The following is a 27,144-nucleotide window of genomic DNA, read 5'->3' as shown; positions in this document are numbered from 1 at the left end:
TATGTAGCCCAAAGAAGTACTGAATTCAGAGCCAAAGTTTGGTAGAAAAGTTTGGAAAACTTCCACTTTTAAAAACTGGCAATTTCTCCACGCTTAATAAAGCTATCAGTGGAGATATCATGTTTGTTTATTTGTAGAATGTTGATTGCGTGCTGCAAAAATTCACATGAATGAAGAACCACAGAGATGCACTTCAGTGGAATATTTTTTAAAAATTTATAAAAAACTAAAGCTTCTAGTTAAAAAAATAACCATGTTATGCCAAGATGAAACATGGTAAAAAGTAATGTAAATTCTGTTTAGAATTCTTTACACAGCTAATGGGAAAATGACAGAACAATTTTTTTAAAGGAAGCTTTGTTATTGTGCTGACTTTTACAACCTGACCTAGAATTTAGGAAAATCATGCAGTAAATTGAAAATACAAAATTCTGATGTCTAGACATCAGTTGGCCAAGTCTATCAAAAGCCCTTCATGATAGTAGAATGGAATGAATAATTCATTCACTATCTTGTATATTTGCTGTGAGGGGGAAAAATTTCAGAACACAGTTTGATATTTTCACAGCTATACTCAAAAGATATAAAGAAAGGCACTGCCGTTTTCTTGCTTTTTTTCTCTGCAATTTTCAGCTCTACCCTACTTGCAAGTGCCACACGGTCTGTAGGACTTTGGTAAAGTTGTTTCTAAATGGCAGAGCAATACACTGCAGCTGCTTTGGCCACAAAGAGTTGCCAGATGGTGTGGCGAATGGAATGATGCCACCCCTCTTGAAGGACACAACTCCCAAGCAATAGATGAAGCCCCACCGACAAGTTGGTGAAGTCTACGGGTGTTATTCATTGATGTCACCACTAAAGCATGGAGAAAATCCTATTAAGACAGCAAAAGAGTGCAACCACGTTATACTTTTCATGGTAGAGAAACATAAATGGTTCCTCCAGCTGCCATGAGCAGATAAACCAAAGCATATGAGATGCCAGAGGTCAAGCATGAAAAACAATAATGAAGAAATAGTTAACCATTCTCAACACACATGTGAAAATGATGGTCCACTGTCTCTAAGTGGATTTTTCTCCATAATACAATGTGAAATGCTTTGGATACGATGAAGATGGCACAGATGCCCATTCCATAAAGCCATGCTGTTATCTTTCTCCATTGTGTTCTTTTTCTCCATCAGACAGCCGAAGGAGGAAGGCATTGCCGGAAATGGCTGGAACAATCAGGAATGCACTTGTTCTAACAGCAGCGTGTTCATAACAGGTTGCTTTGAGGCTGGTTTGTAGCCGCCATTAGCTGGGCCGGGATGGCTCAGGAACCTGGCAGGGTGCAAACAAGCCTCCTCCAAATCCTCCTGAAGAATCACTCCTTTGACCTTCAAAATGGATTCCAAAACGCTCCACCTCTGTACGCTTCCGCAGTTGCTACCTTTGATCACGACACTGGTATCTCTGATCGCTGAAATTGATTCTTGATCCGTGCTGATCCTCCGCACCTCCTTGGGGGAAGGAGAGCTCTGTCTAGTCTGTACCCACAGCCGAGTGCGCGGGCCTCCCCGACTGGAGCTGCTCCGGGTGCAGCCCGCGTGCCTGGCAGGCCGGCCAGGTTGGGGGCAGAGCTGGAGTGGGTCAGGCCCGGGTCTGGACACCGCCGGGACCACACCGTGCGACTGGAGGCTGGAGACAGCCTAAACGGCCCGGGCATCCGCGACTCCTCAACTAACTTTTAAGTTAATCTCTGGAACTGCAAAACAGAAATATTTGATTTTATGAAAATTCAAGTAAACTTCTAGTAAATTTAGGCCACTTTTTCTAATCAACACTGTGCAAAATTATCTTGAGTAATTATAAGCATTGCAGAGTAGCATTTAAAAACATATTATCTTGCAGCTTCCATTTTTCACTTCTTCATTCCTGTAATTTCTCTTTTAGATTTTTATATATCAATCATTAACACATCAGAGTGGTTTCTGAAAAGTACAAGTTTATTCTTGCTATGATGTTATTATTCCATTTCTTTATCCATTTTCACCATAACAAATATTCAGCCTACTATCTACTTTCAAACTCTGGAAATTTAATTCCCTCAGTTTGCTTAAAAAACAAAACAAAGCAAAATAACCTTACTTTTGAGAGTAATAGATATTTACCACCTTTAATTACCATTCCTACTAACGTAGATACTGATATTTTGGAAACCATGACAAATTGTTTAATTACTTCATTAGGATTTTGCTGGGAAAGTAAATTAGTTATCATGCATTCTTTATTTTCTTCTTCCAAGTTCATCTTGCATTTTCTTTTCTGCTTCACCTTTATCAACATCACTGCTTTCATGTATCCTCTGGTCACCTAATGCAGATCTTGCAGCATCCTTTTAGCTATTTTTAAAACCTCCAAACTCTCTCCATTCATAACGCCAACACAAAATTTATAAAATTTTCTTGCTAAAATATTTTTACTCTTCTGACCAAAATATATTTTTAAAAAACCCTATATCTTACCATAACTAATATAAAATAATTTCCCTGGTTTTGAGCCCATTTCATAATATAGCTAAATTTGTCTCACTCATGGTGCAGAAAAATAAATATTACAGAAAAAATGATAAATGAATTAACTTAATAACATCGCCTTTGTTTTGAGTCTCCCCATACCCTCTAATCTGCCTTTCTGTGTTTTCTCTGGTTAGGATGTAAGTGTGTAGGACCAGTGACTCAATTTTTTCACCATATCTTTTTTTTTTTAATTTTTTAATTTTTCCAGACCTGGATCAATATGTCACAGAGTTGACCTGATTCTGAAAATATTCTTTATTCCTTGTCCCCTCCCAGGCAATGCTTTTTCCAAGTGGTTCAAGTTGGGTGAAGTGAAACCCTGACATTCCCCATTTCCAGGATATTCTCTGAGAATCTAAATAAACATCCAGGGAACCATGAAGAACTGGGATTCTGGAGAGGGAATGTGCTAGATCAGATGGACAAAATCAAAGTGGAAATGGGTGAAAAAAGAGAGAACATGAACATGTCGCTCAGTCACAGAGGATAATGATGAGGTTAATAGAATTTGTTTAATGTCTTCTCCAAGAAAAAAGCTTGTATTGATTCTTAAGTCTTATGACATCTTCCCTGGGATAGTTTCAGAGATGGTAAATTTTCCCTGTTTGTTGGATATTTACCTAGAATCTGTGTTAGCATTGTTTTAACTGAGCTAACTTTTACCTAATTTTGCCTAATTTAAAAGCAGCACATTTAAAGAATTGAAGTGCAAAATATAAGTAGAATTAAAAATATATTCAATACAGATTGAAACCAGTTTCTGCTGACTCAAAAACTTATTTCCCTTTGTTGTGTTAGTTGTGATTTTCCCAGGCAGATGCATCGTGATTGGATGGCTTCTTCTGCATTGCTTTTCTTTGCTAAGAAGTACAACATGAAGTTTGCATACATTGCATATATTTAAAAATAATAATTTAATACACAGATACACATACAGACACATTTCCAAGTACCCAAATTTTAAAGATGAGGTAAAATTCCCCTTCATGACTTTTGGTTACCTCTTAGTCTCAAAATTTGGAAAAACATCATTCTCACCTTTGATGTTTCAATATGTCAGAAATTGTATTCACAAGACCAGAATAACAGTGTTTTAAGAGAGTGGTAACTGACCTTTGGAGCCTGGCAGCATGGGTTAAAATCCTTTATTTCCCATTTACTATCTCTATCCCCTGGGCAAGTGAATTAGCCCCTTCATATTTTAGTCCTTTTAATTATAAGACAGGGATCATTAACATTGCCTAATCATGGTGAGGTAGCAAACATATGCAAAACCCATGGAACACTGACTTATGCAGATGTGCTATGTGAAAGATTAGCTATTGGTGTTATTATTAGTAGTGGATTTATATTTTCTTGTTCCATGTGATGGCTTCTTAACATTTGGAGAAAATGATACAGTGCTGCTATGTATTCATTGGAACCCCTTCTCAGATATAAGTAACTCAACTCAAATTAACTTCTGGAAATAAAAATCTATTGCTCCTTTAACTGATGTGTAGGAGTTGTGTTGAGTTCATGCAAATCTGTCTTCCCCCTTTTTGCTTCTGAAATGTAGGCTTCATTTTCTCATGGGATTTAATGACATTAACAAAACGAAAGATCTTGCACATATTGCTTTATGGCAAAGAATTTACCAGATTCACCAATTCACTAATTTTCCTCAGGATAAATTGAGGAGAATCAGATATAGAATTTTAAGGCTCTTTTATCTTTGATGTAAGAATTAAGGACTATTTAAAGACCCACAACTTTTCCCACACAAAGGATATTGGTTCCTAACCATCAATTGGTATGAAAGATACTGCATACTAATACTACAAAAGATAATACTAGCAAATTTCTGAAGTCCATCTGTTTTCAAGGAAAAGTCTTACAGACACACTTTGATGGATTTTTAAACAAGAAAAATTTGATTTTTCAATACTGAAAAAACGATTTGAATAATATTTTTGTGTATATTTCTGGCCTAAACTTTCTTTAAATTTTTTTCCCCAATAGCTTAAAATTTTGTCCCTAACTCACAATGTGTCAAAACTCCTTATTTCTGTAGCATTTTCTATTGGTTATCAAGTCCTTATTAAGAAACTTACTGTCTGGTTTTAATTATTTATTGAACAAATGCCTATTAGTATATCCTTTTTGGTAGTTGATATTCTATGTGCTTAGAACACAGCAGTCAACAAAAATCACTGCCCTGTTGAGCCTAGTATGTAGTAGGTAATGATGGGTACCAAGATGATAGACATTATTTAAAATTATATTGTGTGTTTAAAGATGATAAGTACGGATGAAAAAGAAAAAAAAGTGATAATAAAGCAGGTTAGGGAGAATCAGCAATGAATAAGGGGGGTGTGGGGAGAGCAGGTTATAAGTAATCAAAGAGATTACAACAGAACTATGAGAACGTGATGTTTGTCCAGACTTTTAAGAGGCGCAGGGAGGGAGATGGACACAGAACAATCTTGGAGGAGAGCATTCTAGTCTGAGATAATTGGTAGTGAAAAGGCCCAAGGGTTTTAAGAATGCAGGGAGGCCAGAGTAGTTGGAGCAAAGTGAATGAATGATAAGGATAATAGTGGGAGATAAAGTTAGAGAGATGATGGGATAGGGAGAGGTGCAATGGGAAAGGCAGGTCATGTAACAATGTGTCAACCATTTTAAGGAATTTTGCTTCTATACTGAGTGATCTGGGGTGGAAAGACATTGAAGGCAAAAAGGGTGACATGTCAATGACATAAGCAATGCAAGTTCCCAGGCTACATTACCCTTCATTTTCCATTCCACTTGCAATCCTTTTGTGATATAGAATGTGCTTATAATTGACCAATGGCAGATATCTGAAGTCTCTGTCTTGGATCACCAGTTAGAGTTGATAGAAATTTAGAAGAGCAGCAATATTCAGCTTTTGGCAAAAATGACTCATAGCTCCTACTCCTTTAAATTTGTCTGCCTGAGACAGGTCATAGGAATTTGACCATGGCTAACATCCTATGTTCCCTTGCTATCTTTACAGACAGGGTAATCTGGATTTCCCCAATCTTTAGAGGTGGTTACTTATAATTTGTAATTTATACACTTGGTAAATGGTTTAGGGGTTTTAAAGGAAAGTGGAAAAGCAGTCCAAAAAGCAGTTTTTGTCTTGTAGAATTCAAAACTTTCTTTTGGCTGATGTTACAGAAATTATGGGCTTTAGAACAAAAACAAATGAAATAAAGAAAAAGGGAAAAATTTCCCATTCTGGAAATAGCCAATCAAATTTGACAATCAATGAGTGACCTATATAATAGGAAGACATCAAGTTTAAGGACTTTCTAGTTATATTTCCATTTTTATAGCTATTTAATAACACAAGTACATTTTACCTAATGCAACTTAATAAAGTAAAATTCTTACTGATTTAATATGTTTTACATAAAATCAATCCCAAATTGATGGAGAATAAAGGCTCTATTAGCATTCTTGTTTCCTAAATTGAGATTTATCTTTTATTTAATTCATTAAATACAGACAAATATAATTAATAATGAGATCTATACAGAGAGCTACAATGTGTGTCACAACTGTTTCAAGCCCACTCTACTTTTCATACTTAAAATTTACAGTGCCACATATTTCAACACATTTACTATCATAAATTGTCTTAGAGTGGTTTTATTAGGTATGTATTCTCTTTTATTGCTGACTCTGATAATTACTATCTGATTACATGATATTCTAAAGTTTTAATTTATAAGAATGGCAAAATCACTCACCCCCTTTACCACTTTGCTGCAAAATAAATTCCCTTTTCTTTTGAGGTGGATAAAATATACTACCAACACAGATTTTTTTTGGAAGGTAGAAAGACATTCCATTTGTTTTAATGCATGATATGATTTAGGACTTGATGTTATCTTCTATTCAGTCAGATCAGTCATAAATTTTGGATATCGTGTTCATCAATATATCACAACATTTTGAATGTAGATAAATTCATCACTTTTGAATTTCATAAATAAATAAGTCGCCAGATGTTTTCCTCTTGAGTTTTTAAACAATCATTTTCAAGTCCAGAAAGTAATCAGTCATGATAAAAAAAAAATTACCCCTAAAATCATTCCATGACTACCACGGAGTATTAATATAATCACATTTTTTATGAACACATTTAAAATAGATCAGAAATGCCACGAACCACTCAAGATGTTGTCCATTACTTTTAAATGTTTTGCTCGCCATCTAATTTTTAGGATGCAGCATGAGGTAAAGACAGAGCCATGGACTGACAATCATAAATCTGAGTCCTGATGACAGCTGGGCTTATGTCTATTTGGGTGACATTGCTTTTTTTTTTTTTTAACCTGCCTCACAGTTTGTACAAGAAAAGCTGGACTAAAAAGTTGTCCTAGTATCAAAACAACATGATTCTTTTAATTTTATTCAGATATTTGGTAGACATTGGTGCTGCTCCTTACCATTTCCACTTCTCCTCCTTCTAATAGCTTAGCAGTAAGATTATAATTTATTATAAAAGATCATTGTGAGAATAAAGAAAGTTAAACCTTGTAAAGCATCTCCCCCATAATTATTTTTGTTTTTATTTTTGAGTTTCTTATTTTATATAAACCAAACATAATAGAGGGCCTTTGACAACTAGGAATACTGTTGAAAATTTAGTTAAAACTTTAAAGAAATGCAAGTATTTTTAAAATTTTTTTTAAGTATATTTTTTAAGTAGTTAGGCTGGAAATTGGAATAATTTCTGTAGAGGAATATTTGACAATATTTTTCAAAATTAAAAATGGTAGCATTTCTGCTTCTGGAATACTTATTATTCACATTTATATGCACAGGTAGAAAAAGTCTTATGAACATAGATATTAATTGAATGACTATCTGTAATTGCAAAAGATGGAAGACAAACCTATGTAACAATGAATAAATACACACACTGATATTCTAGGAGGACATTTTTTAAATGAGATGATTGTTTAATTTCCTAGGCTGCTCAAAGTAAATACCACGACATGGGTCAAATTAAATGATGGGAATTTATTCACTCACGTTTTTGAGGCCAGGGAAATGTCTAAGTGAAGGAATCATCAAGGTGATGCTTTCTTCCCAGACAATGGCTGCTAAAGATCCTTGGCTCTTCTGTCACATGGCAAGGCACATGACAGTGTCTGTCTCTTATTTCTCTTTGGCTTTCATTTATTTCAGCTTCTTGATTCTGTGGCTTTCTCTCTCTGTCTGAATTTCATTCTCTTATAAAATACTCCATTAACAGTATTAAGACCCATCCTGATTGAGGTAGGTCACACCTTAACAGAAGTAGCCTCATCAAAACGTCCTACTTACAGTTGATCCTCAACACAGGAATGGATTAATTTTAAGAACATTTTTTTTCCTTAAGATACATGGTTTCAAATCACCACAGTGATCTATCTACACACACTAGTATGGAATGATAAACAAGGTATCATATGCTACTATTCAAATGAACAAAACATATATATGAGCATATATACATATCACATCTTTTCATATGCACAGAATGTCTGGAGGATGCACAAATAATTATTAATAGCACCAAAGGCATCTTTGAGGGGCAGAGCTGTATTTGGGGAGAAAGAGCTGAATGAGGGACCTATTTTTCATTTTATCTCTACAGTAGTTTTTGTTTGCATTTTTACCATGCAAATGTATGTTCTATTAACATAAGATACATATCAGAGAAGATCATGTTTCAGATGTACTTTTGTCATTACACTGCTATGTATGAATGAAGTGAGTGATTTTGACTTGAGGTTTTATATGCACCAGAGGATGATTTTTAGACACAGACAATACAAAGTGATCTTCTAAATAAGAGTTACTAAGTTTAAAAACGTGTTCAAATTATTAAAATTAAATGTATGCACATTTTGTGCTTTAAATTTATTTTACAACTTTCATTGTTCTACTAACAAGTTTACCATATTTTAATAATTATTTATAAAAGGTTTTAAATAATGTTTGGTCCTGTTTCAAAACTAAATTATAAATCCTCAAACTTTAAGCAATGAGGCTCTAAATTTATTATATCAAATTTCCTTTTAAAATACTTGTTTCTAGATTAGCAAGCAAAACCCTCTTAACACTTCAAAGACTCTTATAAATCAAATAGATTAAATTTACATTATTGTGTAAAAATTTAGTAAGTCTTCAACTTAAAGCCACAAGTCTAAAACAATTATTCAATTACCTACTTTTTGTTTTTGTTTTTTCGCATGGGCAGGCACAGGGAATTGGACCTGAGTCTCTGGCATCTATTACCTCCTCTTAAATTGTCATTATAAGACAATTTAATAATCAAATAATAATTGATTATTATTATAATTCTAATAGTTCTAATAATATTCTAATAATTATTATTATAATTCTAATAATCAAATTCCCTTAAATACCAAATATGATCAATTTACTTTTTAGCACACATATTAATAATTGGATTATATTCACTTAAACATTGTATTCTTAATTCTAAAACTTTGGGGGATTGCAAAATATACATCCATTTAAGGCAGAGAATGGCTTCAGGAAGAAAATAGCAATTTGGGTTTACTGAGGTAGCTTATCCGCTGAAGAAGAAAGGATTTAGGATTAGGGTTACCCTTCTCAATTAGTTGAGTTTACAAAATTTTTAATCTTCCAGAAATTAACCACATGTACCCATTAAGATAAATTTTTAGCATCCCATTTAACTGGGATTGAGTATTAAGGAATACACTTAACACCCTTAAATAATTGACATTTGATATAATCAGCGATTTTGAAAAGGCATTAGACATGGAGTTACCAACCTTCAAAGCAATGCTCTTTACTATCCTATCATGATGAGATCCTTGCTAGAGTTACTATGTCATGGCCTCAAAACTTGGAAGGCAGTGTCTCTTAGTATATAGGGTCAATTTTTGTGTCCTAACAGGAGACTGCAACTCCCCCCAGCTTGATTATTTAGTTGGACTTATTTTTCGGTCTAAGGAAGAAGAACCTTGAAGTTAATGAAATCTTGCCACTTTTCGTATTCTTTAGAGCATGCAATTCTTATGTAGGTTTAAAGTGATATCCCATTGAATATTGCATTTTTTTTTACATGGGCTTTATCAAATTTGTGGTCGTGATAAAAGGGGCCATTCTACTGACATGTAAATTTATTTTTATTCATCTATAAGTAAAAAATTTTCTATAAATATAAAAAAGGGATTGAGATAATTAGGAAACAAGTAACGAAATCAAAATAATATATGAGAAATGAATGAAAAGTCAGAATTAAAAGAGAAAGAGAGAGAGAGAGACGAAGAGAGAGAAAAAGGGTCAGCAAGTTGCTGTGATTGAGGTTTTAAGCAAGTTTTCGGATCATCAATTAAATGTATGACTATCATGTTCTAGAATTATACCACGCAATTTGCACATCATCATTTTAATTCTCATGATGACTATATGAGGTAGAATCTTGAGTAAGAAGTGTTTCTTTTTGTTTTTAACATATTCAGAGAAGTTAAGTAACTTGACTAATTATGAGTAGCTAGCATATAGCATCACGAGGACTTGGATCCAGATTTTTTCTTTTACATTATGTGGCTTCCTTTCCCAGATGTTAGAGACTAACAAAAAGGAATTTTATTAACTCATTAAAGGGTTTGGCTAGCATCAGGCACAGTTCAATATGGAGCATTTCACTGGGAAAATAGATTTATTTCTTCCATCCCTTTCCTAATAACACTATGATCTTGTATTTTCTATCCTCAGGATTTAAATAATCAATTCACTATATGGATGAATGCATGTGTTAAGGTTCTCTCGTCAAAAATACCATTTTTAGGGTTTAGTATAAGTAATCATAAAATAACTAAATATTGGTGGTGTTCTTATAATATTAGAAATGGTGAAATATAAGGACAAAAAAAAAACCTTGGCAATCCACAAATTAGTTTAAAAACTAAAATATTTAGATACTTGATCCATTGTTGAAGATATTGACTCTAGTCTTTTTCTGAAAATATAGGTCAAAAACGCAAGTAAAGCCTGCAGCATTTTACAGTGACAAACAGAAAGAGATAAAAATCAAGCTCACAATGATGGGGCTTTAACAAAGGGATAGGAGAGCCAAATTAAAGAGCTTACAATGATTGAAGCTGAAATAATTTAAGCAACAAAATAAAGTAGCATTGGATTATAAACTAAGTTATGAAATAAATTTCCAGCTTATTCTGGTATAAATAAATAATTGATTAAATAAATAACAGGGGAGAATAGTTAATCTCACGTACAGAAGAAGAATTCCAAGTAAATTATGTAGATACCCTGCTGTCAGGCACTCATTGCAGACTGCAGAGTATGGAAAGGGAGAAGAAGAGGAAGTTTACTGTGGAGAGATGTAACAGACACTGCCTCAGCCTGGGGCTCAACATCAGCAGTGATAAATTGTGTTGGTAGGTACCCTTGGTATTAGGTGATGAAAATGACATTTTACTCCTATGAACTTCTTTCAAAAAACTCCATAACCCAGATTAATCATGAGGAAAACATAAGACAGATGTCAAGTGAGTTATATTCTACTAAGTATCTAACTGGTACTTTAGTCTTTAAAGCTGCTAAGGTCATGAAAAACAAGAAAAGTCAGAAGCTATCACAACCAAGAGGAGATTAAAAAGGCATGACAACTAAATGTATGGGATCCTGGAGAAAAAAAGACGTTAGATAAAAACTAAGGACATCAGGATGAAGTATAGACTTTAGTTAACAGTATTACATCAATATCAGCTCATTAATTGCAACAAATGTACCATAGTAATGTAAGAGGTTAATTATAGGAGAAATTGGGCACAGGATCATCTAATATTTTTGCAACTTTCTGTAAATCTAAATCCAGTCTAAAAATAAATCTTATTTAAAGAAGATGAACATAAAAGAAATGGCTGGCTGTAAACAAAAAGTAAATCTAAACACATTTAAAATGGCATACCTTTAATTTAAGGTTCATGGGGTTTTAGTTATTGAATTATTCATGGTTTATTACTAAGAATGTATTTTGATTCCCTCAGCAAAGTGATCTAAGACATATTAGGAAGTAAGTATTGCAATTCACATGCATGTAAATATGGCAGATGTTTAGGCCTTTGGAGTACTCTCAAAAAACAATTTTTGACAACTTCTTGCAAAAATAGTTTAGTCTTTAAGGCTGTCTATCAATTTTTCAGTGCAATTACATTCAGCATTTTTCCCTTTAAATGTGTGTTTATTAAGGCAGGCCATCTTCACGTGTAACATGTAAACTGCTTCCCTTAAAATTGATTATTAGGAAAGTTGAATTATAACACTTAAATGCTACATACTCAGATGAGAGACAATTTTAAGAATTAGATTCAACAAATAATTTGATTTGGCCTGTAAAGATCTTCCCTTTTCAGAGGTTGCTTTTTTAAAAAAAAAAATTGTGTTCTGTCAGAAGCCTCTTTTTTTTTGGCATGGGTAGGCCCTGGGAATTGAACCCGGGCCTCTGACATGGCAGGCGAGAATTCTCCCATTGAGCCACCATCACACCACCCTCCCCCTTTTTTAAATAAGCTTGTTTACTTTAGAGCATCTTTAAACTTACAGAAAAATTGCCAAGATAGTAGAGAGTATTCCCACATATCCCGCACCCACATCCTTGAAGGTGGTTGTCAATCATTCTTAATTAGTAATCGATTCGACAAATATTTATTGAAACTCTAGCATTTTCCGGCATTGTGCTTAACATAAGGGATGGAAATGGTGACCAAGACAGACAAGGAAGGATCCTATTATAATGTATCTGATATATTCAGATTAATAAGGGCCTTACTATAGTGGATCTGATATATTCACCAATAATATATTGGCGAAAAACTTTAAGTCAAAGGAAGAGAGAAAATAAAGAGTATACATAAGGCAAAGATGTACAAGATGTAGTGGAAAGAACATTGCACTTGAAATTAGGCAATGCTTTCTGTCAATTTATGTCACTTGATCATAAATCCCCTACCTCTCAAAGACTCATTTTCCTCGGTAGCTCACATTAGAAGAGAACCTTGTTTCCATTGCTCTGGTTTCCAGAGAAGGGGATTTCCCCCTAAATGCCCCTAGTTTGTTACCCTGCCCATACTCCATACTACAGTGAAATGAATTTTCTTCTAAATGGACAGTAGTCATTAATTCATGTTTCTTGATTGAATGAGACTAACCTAAAATTGGCTCTGAATGGGAAATATTTGGTATTTTATCTTTTTCTTCCCACTTCGGAGCAGTGTGAGACAACTAGAACACTAGCCAGAGAATATGCTGTTTGGGGAAAATGCTCCTTTGGGATTCATTTTCTATCTTCCTATCTTCTTTACTGAACCTTCACCAGAAGACTCACCAACACACTGCATAGAAGCTTGGTGATCTGCCTTCCCAGGACCTGAGAAAGCAACTTCCTCCAACTTCATTAACTCTCCGGTAGAAAGGTAAGGTGGTCAAAGCAGTTGTTGATTTGATGTTCCGACACTAGGACAAGAAGTGAGCAGTAACCATTCGGGTCTCATGCTATGCTAAGCCCTCCAGGTTAGTTTTATTAGAAATATAGGAGATGTTTTGATTCCCCTTCTGACTTTGTCTTATTGCTCAGTTAGTTCCCAACTTAGGTGTGAAAGGGAGGTATCACTTTATTAGACCCTTTAACCAACTTCAGCAGTTTCTAAGACCGAATGAAATCATTTATACGTTGGTAGCTTGAAAACCGTAATTCACCGTATCATTTTAACCTGTTATTGTAAAAATAGAAGCTTGTGAAACTAGTATCTACGTGTATCTACATCTAAGTAAAGAATATTGAATGGTTCCTAGCTTGATACTATTGAAAATAATGATAAAATTCTCAACTTGGTTAAAGTTGGTTGCAAGCTTGCTAACCTTTATAGAGTGGATACTTACATATTCTTAATTGCCAATTATTTTCCTTCTCTTTCTTCCCAGTTCATGTTCAATATGAAACTATACTTTTAATTAACTTCTGCTCAGTAAATAGGTATTGAGATGCACATTTTGTGCTTCAGAACCACAATTAAAGCTGTTGGGTTAGTTTTTGCAACGTTATTCTAATTAAAATACTTTTAGCTGTATTAGGCATGCATTAAAATGTCAAGTAATTGACAGCCCGTAAGTGAAAAATTGATCCAATTATCAAGCCAGCTAGAACTTTTTCTTTTTTCAACTGCTAAGATTTATTATGGCCATTAGAATTACAGATGTTTATATGTTTGCTTTTAGTAATTGGAATTCATTTAGCTTTGCCATGCCCTCAGTACTGTTTCTTAGCTCTTAAGTGGGATAGACAATTCCTCAATCTTTGAAGTGCACATTTAGAAAAGGCCTCCCAAATTGCTCTTCACGTGGAGTAGATAATCATGGTTTCATTGGAATTTGGGAAATAGATTTTTCTTTTCATGTCTCCATATGGTCCTTTTAGTAATGAGTCACAGAGGAACACAGCTTGTCCTAAGATATAGCTTCTACACAATGTCTCACTTTTTAAATTAATAATATAAATCTTTAAGGAATTAATTCAAGACATGCAAATAGAGTAAAGCAAAAGAAAATATAACAAGTGCGAACTTTTGATTGCAGCCATTTAAGCAGTCTTTCTGAAATCTAATGAAAGTATTTTAATCCTCTCAATAAAATTTCAGCAATGCCACTCCCCCCAAGTATCAATTCTATATAGTCCTGAAAGATACTTAGTTTAGGACAATAATCAATTAATAAATTCATTACAAATTCAACTAAAAAGTTAAAAAGTTGGAAGCATTAATATTCACTCGGTTATTTATACTGAATCGTTACATCAGCATTTTGGGAAGAGCATTATATATTGTTTATCAAGAAACTTCATCAGTAAATATTAACTAATTATAAAACAAATCATTTCAGAGTGCAGGTTGTAAGTGTTCAATTTATTTATACCTGGTTCTACTAGTTATAACTGGAATAAATATAAAACTGATTTATGTATCTGATACAGTAGAATATTATTCTATTGATTGTCTCTGGTGTAATGCTAACAGATATAACTAAATCCTAAACAGTCATTCCTTACCCAAGACCTCATAATAACCTGTATCTCTTAAATTAAATTCTGAGTTCTATTATTATTCAGTGCCTTGGATCACTAGTTCTTTGTCCCCGCACGAATCCAACTATATCCCCAGACTCCTGATATAGTCACTTCACAACATCCAGCACATCTTTTTGCTACCATCCCTTTGCTTATTCCTCTGCTATCTTCTTTTGTCCCATAGTCCTCATTTTTCTTTTGTTCACAGCTCTAAGACAACCAGACTCAAGATTTCCTTTGGCTAAGAATAGTCCCCGATGAATCTGTCCCAGAATTAGTAAGTGTTTCTTTTAAATTCCAAAGTGGTCTAGGGCTGTATTTATATTTCTTAGTTGCTTTTACCATTTTGTCTTGTCTTCAGAATTATACCACCCTCAATACCTATGAGAATCCAATGCAATATTTTTTATACAGGCTTAAAGGCCTCTGGGTAAAATATTTTTTTGAACTTAGAATGCAAATATAAAGGGATAATAAGCCTAATTTATAGCAGGTGATAACTTTAGAGGTAAATATAATGTCAAGGCAGTATTATTTCAGTATTGGTAATATAATTTTTAGATAGCACACAGGTCAGAGACTAAAGGCAAGTTCAGCAAAAAGAAGCTATTGCCATGATTAGATTTGAGATGATGGGGAATGAGGAGTAGTTTAGCTGCAATACAAAAGAGGGGCTATTTGAGAAGATTTTTAAAGAAGTGACTTGAAATTTTCTCAAAAGACCGATATCAATCCCAAAGGAAAATAACACCTACTCTAGTGAAAAGAGAGAATATTATTACTAGTGAAAGAATAGGATAATATTTAATAGACATGATTTTCATTTTGTTTAAAAACACTAGAAAGCTGAGGTTTTCCTAAGGGAAACGAACCATGTTCAAATGCTTTTTAAGCATCTTGCTGATATTTTTGAATTTCTACTTATAACTATGGCCTTGGGGGCATATAAATGAAACCAGCAGATGTTAGTAAAAATGACTGTAAGTTAACAAGCTTCTCGAACAAAAAACTAACAAGTTCCTAAGTCCATAATAATTGTTTAGTTGTGTGAGAAAGTTTTTGAATCACGCATCTTTTCTTTTCTACCTCTCAACGAAACTGATCCTGTATAGATACTAAGCATTAAAGATGCTGCCAAAGTGAAAAGGAATTGCTTTTTTACTTGATTTTTTATGATTTGTGGGGTTTTGATTTTGTCCATCATCAAATGCAATGGATGGTTTTCATGAACCTAATTTTTTCTTAAAGTTAATTATGCCACATCTAAATTTGCCAAAAATGCTATATTGTTTCATTTCATTAATGCATATATTCAAGTTATTCACCAAGAAGCTTTATATCTCATTTCCTTTAGATAATTAAAATGCAATCTAGTGACCCTAGTGGGAATATTCTCCAACTTCCTGAATTATGCAGTGATTGGCCATATCTGGTTTATTTTGTAAGAGATATAAAGTGAAGCTGATCTTTTTAATTTACTTTTTATTTTTTTCACTTGTTTCTCCCTCCATTGGGAGGAGCCATTGCCCTTTAGGAAGATCAAAAAAGCCTTATTTCAGTGAAAGCTGTTTTGTTGGTTTCAGCTGGTATCTGGTCTTTTGAGGCTCTGAATCAAAGTTCATTCTAGGAAGCAAGGGTGTTTCAGTGGAATCTGTGTTATTGCTAACTCTATTCATAGTAACCAGCTCCACAAAGCAGTTCATTTTCAGTGGATGAGGTCTTTACACCTACCACAATATATGGTACAGTATTATACAATTTTGCTGCTTTGGAAATAAATGAATCGGACTGAGTTAGATGTTTATTTAGAAAAACAAAGTAAAAATGCTCACTAGGAAGCTGTGGGACAAATTGTCCTTAACATATATATAACTCTCAATTTCCATAATTTTTCACCACTATAAATATTTAAGCACTAAAGATGGTCTTCTCTAGAAGAATTTTTAAAAGACCTCTAAACACTTGCTTGGTTGCAGTGATTATACTGAATATATGAAAGATAAGAATCAATCGTATGCTTATTGCTTGTGCAAAACCTGAAAGGATAGATCCAGCTTGATGTTGGCAAATATCATATATTTAGAAGCTGAGAGTTGCAGTCAATATGTTTATTTAGGAAATGATTTTTATTGTTTTTCTGGAAAACTATTTATTATGAAAAGTATGCATAATGTATTAACACTTAGACACAATACAGCGTAAGAATTTTTAAATGATGCAATTTACAAACATTAAGGCACTCAGGCCCAAGTTTCCCAAGTGTTCCAGGAACTTAAAAATATAACTTGTTGACTTTTAAGTTTGAACTGGAGCAGTGACTAACACAATAAAATTCATTGCCAATAATCTCCTTGCAGTTCTCATCGCTACAGGTTAAAACAAAACAAACAAACAAAAACAAAATAAAGCAAAAACAAACAAAAATACCCTCGATTAAAAAAGTTTACATAGGGTGGTGTGCACACACACATATATTTCCCATATTCCAATTAAATAATAAATTCCAAATTAATAACTCTTAATACCTAACATTTATTCAGTGCCTACCACATGCCTCAATGGTACTGAATAAATAAACATATTCAAAATATGCGAGTGTGTGCGTGTATAAATATAGAAAAGCAAAAAAAAAAAGAAAGCTTAAGCAATTTGAATAAAGGCACATGGAATTTTTTTCAAATCTAGATATCTCATTTCAAATTTAGAGTCTATCTACTTAAATTCATTCCTCTAATATGCAAAATCCAGTTTTCAGTTCTTAGATCTCATATTCATTGATACATCAGGGACATTTGACACAGTTGTTCGCTCCCCCTGGAAACACTTCCTTCATTTTCTTCTGGGACAGCCCCACTTTCCTGCTTTACTTCCATCTTACTGAGCTCCATGAAATCACAGTTTTGCATCCTTTATTCACTGCTATATTCCTTGCACATAGAACAGGGTGTAAAGAGCATGTAAGCAGAAAGAGAAAAATTTAGCTGCAGAAATTAAAACATTTTTAATTTATTGAAAGCAATGAAAATATACTTAGTTCTTAAATATCTTACTATTTAATAAAATATTAGTGTACCCTGTAAAAAATATAAACGTTATGGCACTAATATTTTCATATAGGAAAGGTTACTCAAGAAACTGATTTTAGATTTTAAGTATGTTCAGCGAATAGAAGGTATTGACACAAAGCTACAGAAGAGTCATATGTATTTTTCTCTAAAAGAAAATTCTCATTTACTCATAAAAATCTACTGAGAGCCTACTTTTCTAGGCTCTGTGGAAATAACATTGATCAGCACTGGCAAGGCCATTTCAGTTTGAAGAGTTAAGCAAGACATGTATGAAGAGCTGTCATTTGATCAAAGACCTAAATGATGAGAAGGAGGTGCCATGGAGTAAACTGGGAAACAAGTATTCCAGGGAACAAGTGGGAAAGCCTTGATAGGGTTTACTGAGGAATTCACTTGAGGGAGAGAGAAGAGAGAAAGAGAGCAATCAAGGATGCTTGAACAACTAACTCAGTGGATTTTGGGCTGAGCAATTAGCATAATGATGAGTGAGAGGCAGGTTAAATGGTCATTAGAATTTAAAATCTCTTTGGTTAAGTTAATTTTGAGATGCTTAATAAATATTCATCTGGATATGTTTATGTGGGGAGATAGGGATAAAGATATAAAGATAAACAATTTCAGCAGTAACACAGAAATGATATTGAAAAACCACTTAACTGAACGAGGCCTCCAGTGAGAGCATATAGATAAAGGATAAGACAGGATGACAGTGAGCAATTGAGCTTTGGAAGAGCATATTTAGAGGCTGAACAGAGGAAGGCTGTGACGGAATAGCCACTGAGAGAAGAAACTCAGGAAAGTGTGATATCCCAGAAGCCAAGGGAAGAGTGTATTTTATGAAGGATCAGATGGACAATAATAATAAAAATCATTTATCATCTTCTCTTATGTGTCCAGTCCTGTTCTGAGCAGTTGACATTTGCTAGTTAAACCTCATATTACATATAGTAAGTTGGTAAAAAAAAAAAAAAAAATACTTGCCTCTTCTGGCCCAGGCACTCTTCATTGAGCTTTGTACATGATAACCGACGCAAGCATCTCAGTTACTATATGAAATAAAAATAACAAGTTTTGAAGAAAGATTAAAAAACTTGATAAAAGTTCCAGTTTGTAAGTGAAAAAGCTAAGGTTCCAGTGTTGATGAGGTGTTAAGGAAGCAGAGGACAGTAAATTGACTAATAGGTTCATGAAGATGGAAGTGGTTGATAATTTTAGCAAGAAAGGTTTCAGTGGAGTTCTGGGAATGCAAGCTTGATTTGGTGTCTGTTAAAAGGATTTGAGATACGCCAAATGAAGGCAGTCAGTATAGAAGCTTCTCATTTTTTATATTATACTTTACAATTTAAGTGAGGGAAAAAAAGCTGAGTAGAAATGTAGAATGTAAATATTGCAGACAGTTGTTTCAATTAAATGCAGAATTAACAAAATTCTATTTCTTGATTTAATTTTTCCAATTTTGGTCTTCATGGAAAACCAGGTTATCCAAAGTTGGGATTTACCACTTTGTTAATAAATATAAGAAATGCCAATGCTGATTAGGATTTTTGCTCCCTGAATAAGAAATTTAAACATTACTGATCATTTGAATAAAGGTAAACAGAAAAGATAATTTTTGTTTAGTTTTTAATGTAGCGTCAAATTAAATTATGTAAATATTCCTTAATTTTCTCTTTGGTGTGAATATTTATGAGACCGCATATTATTATTTAAGAACTCTAGAATATGTAAGCTTTTCTAAAACTCTCCTGAGTTGGGTTCAGATTACTTTGCCAGGTTCGCACAGGACAATATTTAAACAGCAATTTTTGTGTGTGTTCTTATTGTTAAAGTCTTCTTCATCAGAAACTAAAAATCAGAAAAAAAATGGAAGGAACAGTATAATTATCTGATATTTTTGGAGTGTTTAAACATTGTTGTAAATTATACTTTCTGGGTACTGGATTATTCATTTGTCTAGCTACATTGCCTTATTAAGTGAATTATGGTTTAATCCTATGTAATATCTATTTTAGAGGCATTTCTCTTAGCTAGATACAATTTTTAGACTTACTTAGACTGACTTATTTTTTTAAACTTTTTTGTTCTAGAAGTTGTGGATATACAGGACAATCATGAATAAACTACAAGATTTCCATATACCACCCCACTATGCTGTACAAACAACAGCTTGCATTGGTGTGGTGCATTTGTTGCAATCTATGATGGTGTCAGGTCTCAGAGAAAGAACCCAAAGGTAAAAAGGGACTTTGGACCAGGGGCTCCTCAGCTTCCTTTGCAGAGCCAGATGTGACAGCAAGATAAACAATCACAATGTTTACTGTGAAGAGATGTTTGAGGTCCCCAGACATGCAGACGCCTCAGCCACCAGAAGGCGAATGAAGCAAGAACAGATATGCCTATAAGATAAACAACCATAAATCTACGGTCAAGGACTGTTCCTGCTCCACAACCCCTGTACGTGCTATTGCACATCACACCCTCCAGCCCAGCGAGTTTTTTTTTCCTTTAAAGATCTGGCTCTCAGAAAGAGAGCTCGAGCCATTTCTTTCCTTTCACTGGTGACTCCCACCTACTTTCTCCCTGCTTTCTCACCCCAATAAGCCCATTAAGCTTTGACTCACTGTCCTGTGTTGGAATCCTTAATGACTCAGTGCCTAACAGATAGCACATTCTTATAATTGTACTTTTAATTAAATTCCATAGTTTAACTTAAGTTTCACTGTTTGTGTAGTGTAGCTTCATGGATTTTTTAAAAAAACTTTTTATTCTGTTACCATATATATAATTTAACATTTCCCCTTGTAATCATATTCACTTCTATATTTCAGTGCTGTTAACTGCATTCACAATGTGGTGCTGCCATCACCACCATCCATTACCAAAACATATTCTGTCATTCCAAATAGGAACACTATACATTTTAAGCTTCATCTTCCCATTTCCTAGCCCCACCCTGTCCTCTGGGAAACTGTATTCTGATTGTGACCCTATGAGTTCACTCATTCTAAAAGACAATGTTTGTCTTTTTGTGTCTGGCTTACTTCAGGCAACATGATGCCTTCAAGTTTCATCCAGGTTGTCGCATGTATAAGGACTTCATTCTTTTTTACAGCTAAATGGCATTCCTTTGTATGTATATACCGCATTTTGTTTATCCAGTCATCAATTGAAGGACGTTTGGGTTGCTTCCATCTTTTTCAATTGTGAATAATACTGCTCTGAAAATATATGTTTAAATTCCTGTTGTCATTTCTTTGGGGTATGTAACTAGTGGGATTGCCAGGAAATAATGGCAGTTCTATAATTAGCTTCTGAGGAACAATCAAACTGTCTTCCACAGTGGCTATACCATTTTGAATTGCCACCAGTAATGAATGAGTGTTCCCTTTTGTCTGCATCCTCTCCAACACTTGTTATTTACCTTATTTTGCAAAATAACAGTCATTCTAGTGGGTGTGAAATGAAATCTCATGGTGGTTTTGATTTGCATTCACTGATGGATAATGATGTTGAGAATCTTTTCATGTGCTTTTTGGCCATTTATATATCTTCCTTGGAGAGATGTCTAAGTTTTTTGCCCACTTTTTAATTGTGTTGTCCATTTGTTTAAGTTGAAGGATTTCTTTATATATTTGGGGTATTAATCCATCATCGGATATGTTTTTTCCTAATATTTTCTCCCATCATGTAGGTTGTCATTTTATTTTCATGATAAAGTCTTTTAGGAATAAAGATTTTAAATTTTCATACAGTTTCCTTCATCTGTTTTTTCTTTTGTTGCCTTTGTTTCAGGTGTAAAATTTAAGAAACATCATTTAACACAAAGTCCTATAGATGCTTGCCTATGTTTTCTCCTAGGACTTTCATAGTTCTAGCTCTTAAATTAAGATCTTTAATCTGTTTTTGGTTGATTGTCATAGATGGTATAGCATAAGGGCCCTCCTCCTTCTTCTTCTATTCTGAAAATGGAGAGCCAGTTTTCCCATCAGCATTTATTGAAGAGATTATTCTTTTACATTTAAATAGTCTTTGCTACCTTGTCAAAAAGTAGTTGGACATAAACATGAAGGCTATTTTCTGAGTGCTTGGATCTATTCCACGGGTCTATATGTCTATCCTTGTGCCGGTACCATGCTGCTTTGACCACCGTGGCTTTGTGATACGTTTTAAGATCGGAAAGTGTGAATCCTCCAACTTCATTCTTCTTTTTCAGGATGGCTTTAGATGTTCAGGGCCGCTAATGATTCCATATAAATGATTGGCTTTTCCATTTCTGAAAAAAGGGGTGTTGGGATTTTGGAATAAATTGCTTTGTGTAGAATTGACATCAATAACATTTAATCTTCCAATCGGTGGAACTGGAATAGCCTTCCATTATCTAGGTATTCTTTAATTTCTTTTAGAAAAAAATTTATAGTTTTCTGTGTACAAGTCGTTTACATCCTTGGTTAGGTTTATGCCTGGATATTTGGTTCTTTTAGTTGTTACTGTGAATGGAATTTTTTTCTTGATTTCTTCTTCTTATTGTTCATTGTTCTGAGTAGAAACATTACTGATTTTGTGGTATTGATCTTGTTCCCTGCCATTTTGCTGAATTCCTTCATTAGCTCCAGGATCTTTGTTGTGGATTTTCAGGGCTTTTTCTATATGGGGTCATATCATCTGCAAATCAGGAATGTTTTACGTTTTACTTTCCAATTTAGATGACTTTTACTTATTTTTCTTGCCTAATTGCCCTGGAAAGAACTTCAGGTACAAGGTTGAATAACAGTGGTGACAGTGGGCATCCTTGTTTTGTTCCTGATCTCAGAGGGAAAGCTTTCAGTCTTTTATCATTAAGTAGGATGCTAACTGTGGGCTTTTCATATATGCCCTTTATCCTGCTGAGGAAATTTCTTTCCATTCCTAGTGTTCCAAGTGCTCTTATCAGGGTACTGTATTTTGCCAAATGCCTTTTCTGCATCCCCCCTTTTTTTTTTTATTAATGTGATGTATTACATTGATTGATTTTCTTATATGTTGAGCAACTTTGCATACCAAGGATAAATCCCACCTGATCTTGGTGTATAATTTTTAAAATATGCTATTGGATTCAGTTTACTAACTTTTTTTTTTTTTCTTTTGCATGGGCAGGCACCAGGAATCACTGAGCTACCATGGCCCACCCAAGTTTACTAGTATTTTGATGAGGATTTTTGCATCTGTATCCATAAGAGATACTGGTCCGTACTTTTATTTTCTTGTGCTATTGTTCTCTGGCTTCGCATGAGGGTATTTTGGTTTGCTAAAGCTGCCAGACTGTAAACCCCAGAAACAGGTTGGCTTTTACAAAAGGAATTTATTAAGTTATGAGTTTACAGTTCTAAGGCCATAAAAATGTCCAAGTTAAGGGACCAGCTAGAGGATACTTTCACTTAAGAAAGGGTGATCATATCAGGTTTCTCTGTCAGCTGAGGAAGCACGTGGCTGGCATCTCCTGGTCCTTTGCTCCAGTTTGTATGACTTTCATCTTCTGATTCCAGTGCTTTCTATCTTGGCTCTCCAAGCATCTCCAAATGCCTGTGTCTACATTCTGCTCTCTGTGTTGGCTCTATTATGGACTCCAGTAATAGGCAGGGTCACATTTCCATGGAAATAATCCAATCAAAAGGTCTAGAATATGAGCAACTTCACATCTTTTATTTTGTGTTAAATATTTAGTTCAGACATGTCAAGGTATAAGCCACTTTTCACTAATTTTTCTGGAAATATGTCAACACTTTCATCCATATTTTAATTTCCTGCTCAAGATAGTTTTTGTCAATTGTGACTTTGTTTATAGTCATTTTAAAAGTCCAGATTTATATGTTAATAACACATAATATGCCTGGATTAGATTCTTATGTTCTCTTCATCACATTTATCCTCCTTTCAATAATAGAATTTAAATTTATCACTTACATATTTTATCACTATTTAATATGGTATTGTATCACTTTCGTTCTCTATTTCTTTTATTAGTATTAATAATGGTTTTATTTTGGATTTTCTGCTTATTTTCTCATTTCATTTCTCCTGTTTGTACCTCTGCCATATTAAGCTGCTTATAGCAATTTATTACTTTATATCAGAATACTTGTCAATTTAAATGTTCATCTTCAACAGCCTTGTTTTGCATTTTATTACTTTAATCTGTTTTTAAAATGGTTAGTAAATTTAAAAATAACTAAAGAATCTTTTGCATATGTCCAAATAAGAAATCTTCAAGTTCTCATTATTGTATCGGAATTTTTAAAATTTTCTAAGAAAATTGCAATAAAAATGGAGCATTACAAAGTCTCAACAAGAGCCCCAGAATGCCTCTGGCCACTTTAATGCTACTTGACATGAGCATGAATGCTCTGGAGCGGAAGTTGGACTGGAAATAGACAGCGGTCTTAACAGACTGGATTTAACAGATCCTACTTTCACAAGTTTTACAAGTGCTTGATCATGTGAATTCATTGTAGGGACCCTCCCAGAGCCTTTGAAAGTGGCTGTGTTAGTGTCCTTAGGACCCAGGGCTTTAAGATTCAGTTCGATTTCAAATCCACCTTCATTCAAGATTGTTTAATGTTCTTGATTGTGTTACTGTTTCACTTTTTCCGTAGATTATTTGTAGATTCATAAACTGTATGCAAGATCTTTCTACACGCTTACCTTATAAGCAACCGTATATGAAAAGACTACCGATTCTCTCTCTCTCGCTTCTTTATTGAGGATGTGTTGTCATTATCATTGTGCTCCTTTACTTCTGAATTACACACTGCATTTTGGGAGGGTAATTAGTCTTTGAAATAGAATGTAATCATAAATACTAATGTGCATGTATCCATGCAGTAAGGTGAAACTTCAGGAACAAGGACAAAACATGGCCTGCTGCCCCTTCAGCTTTCCATGGGCACTAGGAACAAGAAGGTAGAAAGGCCCAAATGAAGGAAGAGGATATAAGTAGGGCAGATGAGGACAGAAGCTACAGAAAACAGAAACTTGACCGTGTAAGGCCTTCTATATCATCATCAGGAGTTTTTATTTTACTTTGGGAACGGCTGGACACTTAGGAAAACTTTTGAATTATTAAAAGAAGTTTAACTTTATCTAGTTTGTTGTTTTAAACTATCTATTAAGTGTTGCATGGAAAATGTTTTGTAGAAAGTCAAGATGTAACATGCAGGAGGAAATCCTTATATTCCAAATGTAAGCTGATGATGGCTTGGACTGAAGAGTTCTTAATACAGATGGAGAACACTAGGCAGTCTGGTGGTACATTTTGAAATAACAAACAAGACCAATTGATAAATTGGATGTGGTTGGAAGGAAAGTCTTTGAGGAATAAAAGAAAATGTCCAAATGCTTGGCCTGAGCAGTCACATATATACTAGAGCCAGATGAACAGATGGGAAGGGCTAGAACAAGAATATTTGAGCAGCAATTGAAGGCAATAGAAAAGAACTGTCATTAGAGGATGCTAAGTTTAAGATAGCCATTAGATGCCCACCTGAAAATATCAGCAGGTTATGGTATATAGTCCAAGCCAACCTGGACTATAGTTAAGATGTCAGGGTTGGAGAATTAAAAAGAGAAAAGGTGGGGGAGTTGTCAGCATCTAGTCATATAGATCATGTTCAAATTCGTGGAATGAGATGAAAACACCTAGGGAAGGAAAGTAAATGAAAAAGTTGTTTATTTTGAAAAGAAAATTTTCTATGGGGAGAGTTAAGGACAGAAATAGAGCAGAGTGCATTGAGTTGGAGAAATCAGAGACAGCAAGCATTGACCCATAGTTGGAAAACTTTTTTTTTTTCTAACATGAGCAGGTACCAGGAATCTAACATGGGTCTCTGGCACGGCAAGCGAGAACTCTGCCACTGAGCCACAGTCGCCCACCCAGAAAACTTTGTTTTAACATGAGGATAAACATAGGTCTATATCTAGAGGAGGAATGGAGTCAAGGAGAGATTTTTCAAAGATGAAGTACAGTAGAGTATATTTGAATGATTCACTTGAGACAGTAGCTTCTAGTACCAAAGGGTGGTGATACCGTGGTTAATGTGAAGAGGTTACGGGACCCAGGGCATCAGAAGAAGTATAGATCAGAGGGTGCATTTGCAAGTGGTTCTGAAGATGCAGCAGTAGTGAAATGAGGAAAACTCCCTCTAATTTAGTTTTGTTTTGCTGCTCTAACAACATTCACAAATAGAATCGCTTAAAACAAGATAAATTCATTAACATTCTGTGGGTCTGAAGTCTGAAATCAGTTTCACTGGGCTGAAGTTAAGGTTATCTGCAGTTCTCATTTCTTCTAGAGGCATTGATGTGCACATTTGTTTCCTTGCCTTTTTCAGTTTCTAGTGTCCCCTTATATTCCTTCACTTGTGGCACTTTCATACATCTTCAAAACACATCATTCCAATCTCTGCTTCTGTCATATCACATTTTCCTCTTCTGAAGTCAAAATTCCATCTCCCTCCTAAAACTACACTTGTAATTACATTGAGGGTCTTAGAGTTGATTCAGATAATCCAGGATCATCTTCCCATGCTGAGATCCTTAACTTAATTTCTTCCCCAAAATCCCATTTGCACATATAAAACAACATGCACAGGTTCTGAGGATCAGGACATGGAAATTTGGCAGGGGTGGATTATTCAGCTTAACAACCCTCCAAAAATCTTCTATTCAATAACTTATTCAATTATCCATTTACACACACACACACATATACATCTAATGTTTATTGAACTATGTGTACAGGGCACTATGTTACGTGGTGTATTTTATTAGGGAACAATGCAGACACCTTGCCTTTGCCACCAAGGATCAAGTAGAGGGAATGAAGAAAAGTGATGACAAGATGGAGCTGTAACCTGAATGTCTCAAACAGCACATATTTTACAGAGAAAACATTGCTACATATTTTTCTCTTTTTCATGTATTCTGCCTTCGACTCTGGGGGCAGAAAGTGAGAAAAGATTAAAAAAGAAACATATATACATATATATATATTTGTATAATGGAGTTGATCTCTCTCAAGTGATAAGTCATTACCTGTGAGCTTGATTTCACCTTCAGCTTAATAAACCATGCAATAATCGCTCTCATTTTCACAACAGATGGAACAGCCATCATAGTTCTCCATGTTATAATAAACTTTTTTGTTGGGACTTTACATTTATATTAATAAGAAGTTGATGGAGAGTGGGTTTGGACAACTAGCCCAATACACTCTTATATTTATAGTGGTTTCCCCCACCCCTTTTTAATTTTCTAAAGTTTATAATATGTGTTTTAGTTTGCCAACCCTTCTGGAATGCAACATATCAGAAACAGAACAGTTTTTAAAAAGGAGAATTTATTA

General features: G+C 34.4%; 1 pseudogene; it reads right to left on the bottom strand.

The window, feature by feature from the left end:
• Nucleotides 1-507: 507 nt before the first annotated feature.
• Nucleotides 508-26,912, bottom strand: LOC143690698 (monocyte to macrophage differentiation factor pseudogene; annotated as a pseudogene).
• Between the last annotated feature and the right edge of the window lie 232 nt (nt 26,913-27,144).

The sequence above is a fragment of the Tamandua tetradactyla genome, chromosome 7, assembly GCF_023851605.1.
Source record: "Tamandua tetradactyla isolate mTamTet1 chromosome 7, mTamTet1.pri, whole genome shotgun sequence".
NCBI lineage: Eukaryota > Metazoa > Chordata > Mammalia > Pilosa > Myrmecophagidae > Tamandua > Tamandua tetradactyla.
This window is presented reverse-complemented; position numbering and strand designations above follow the sequence as displayed.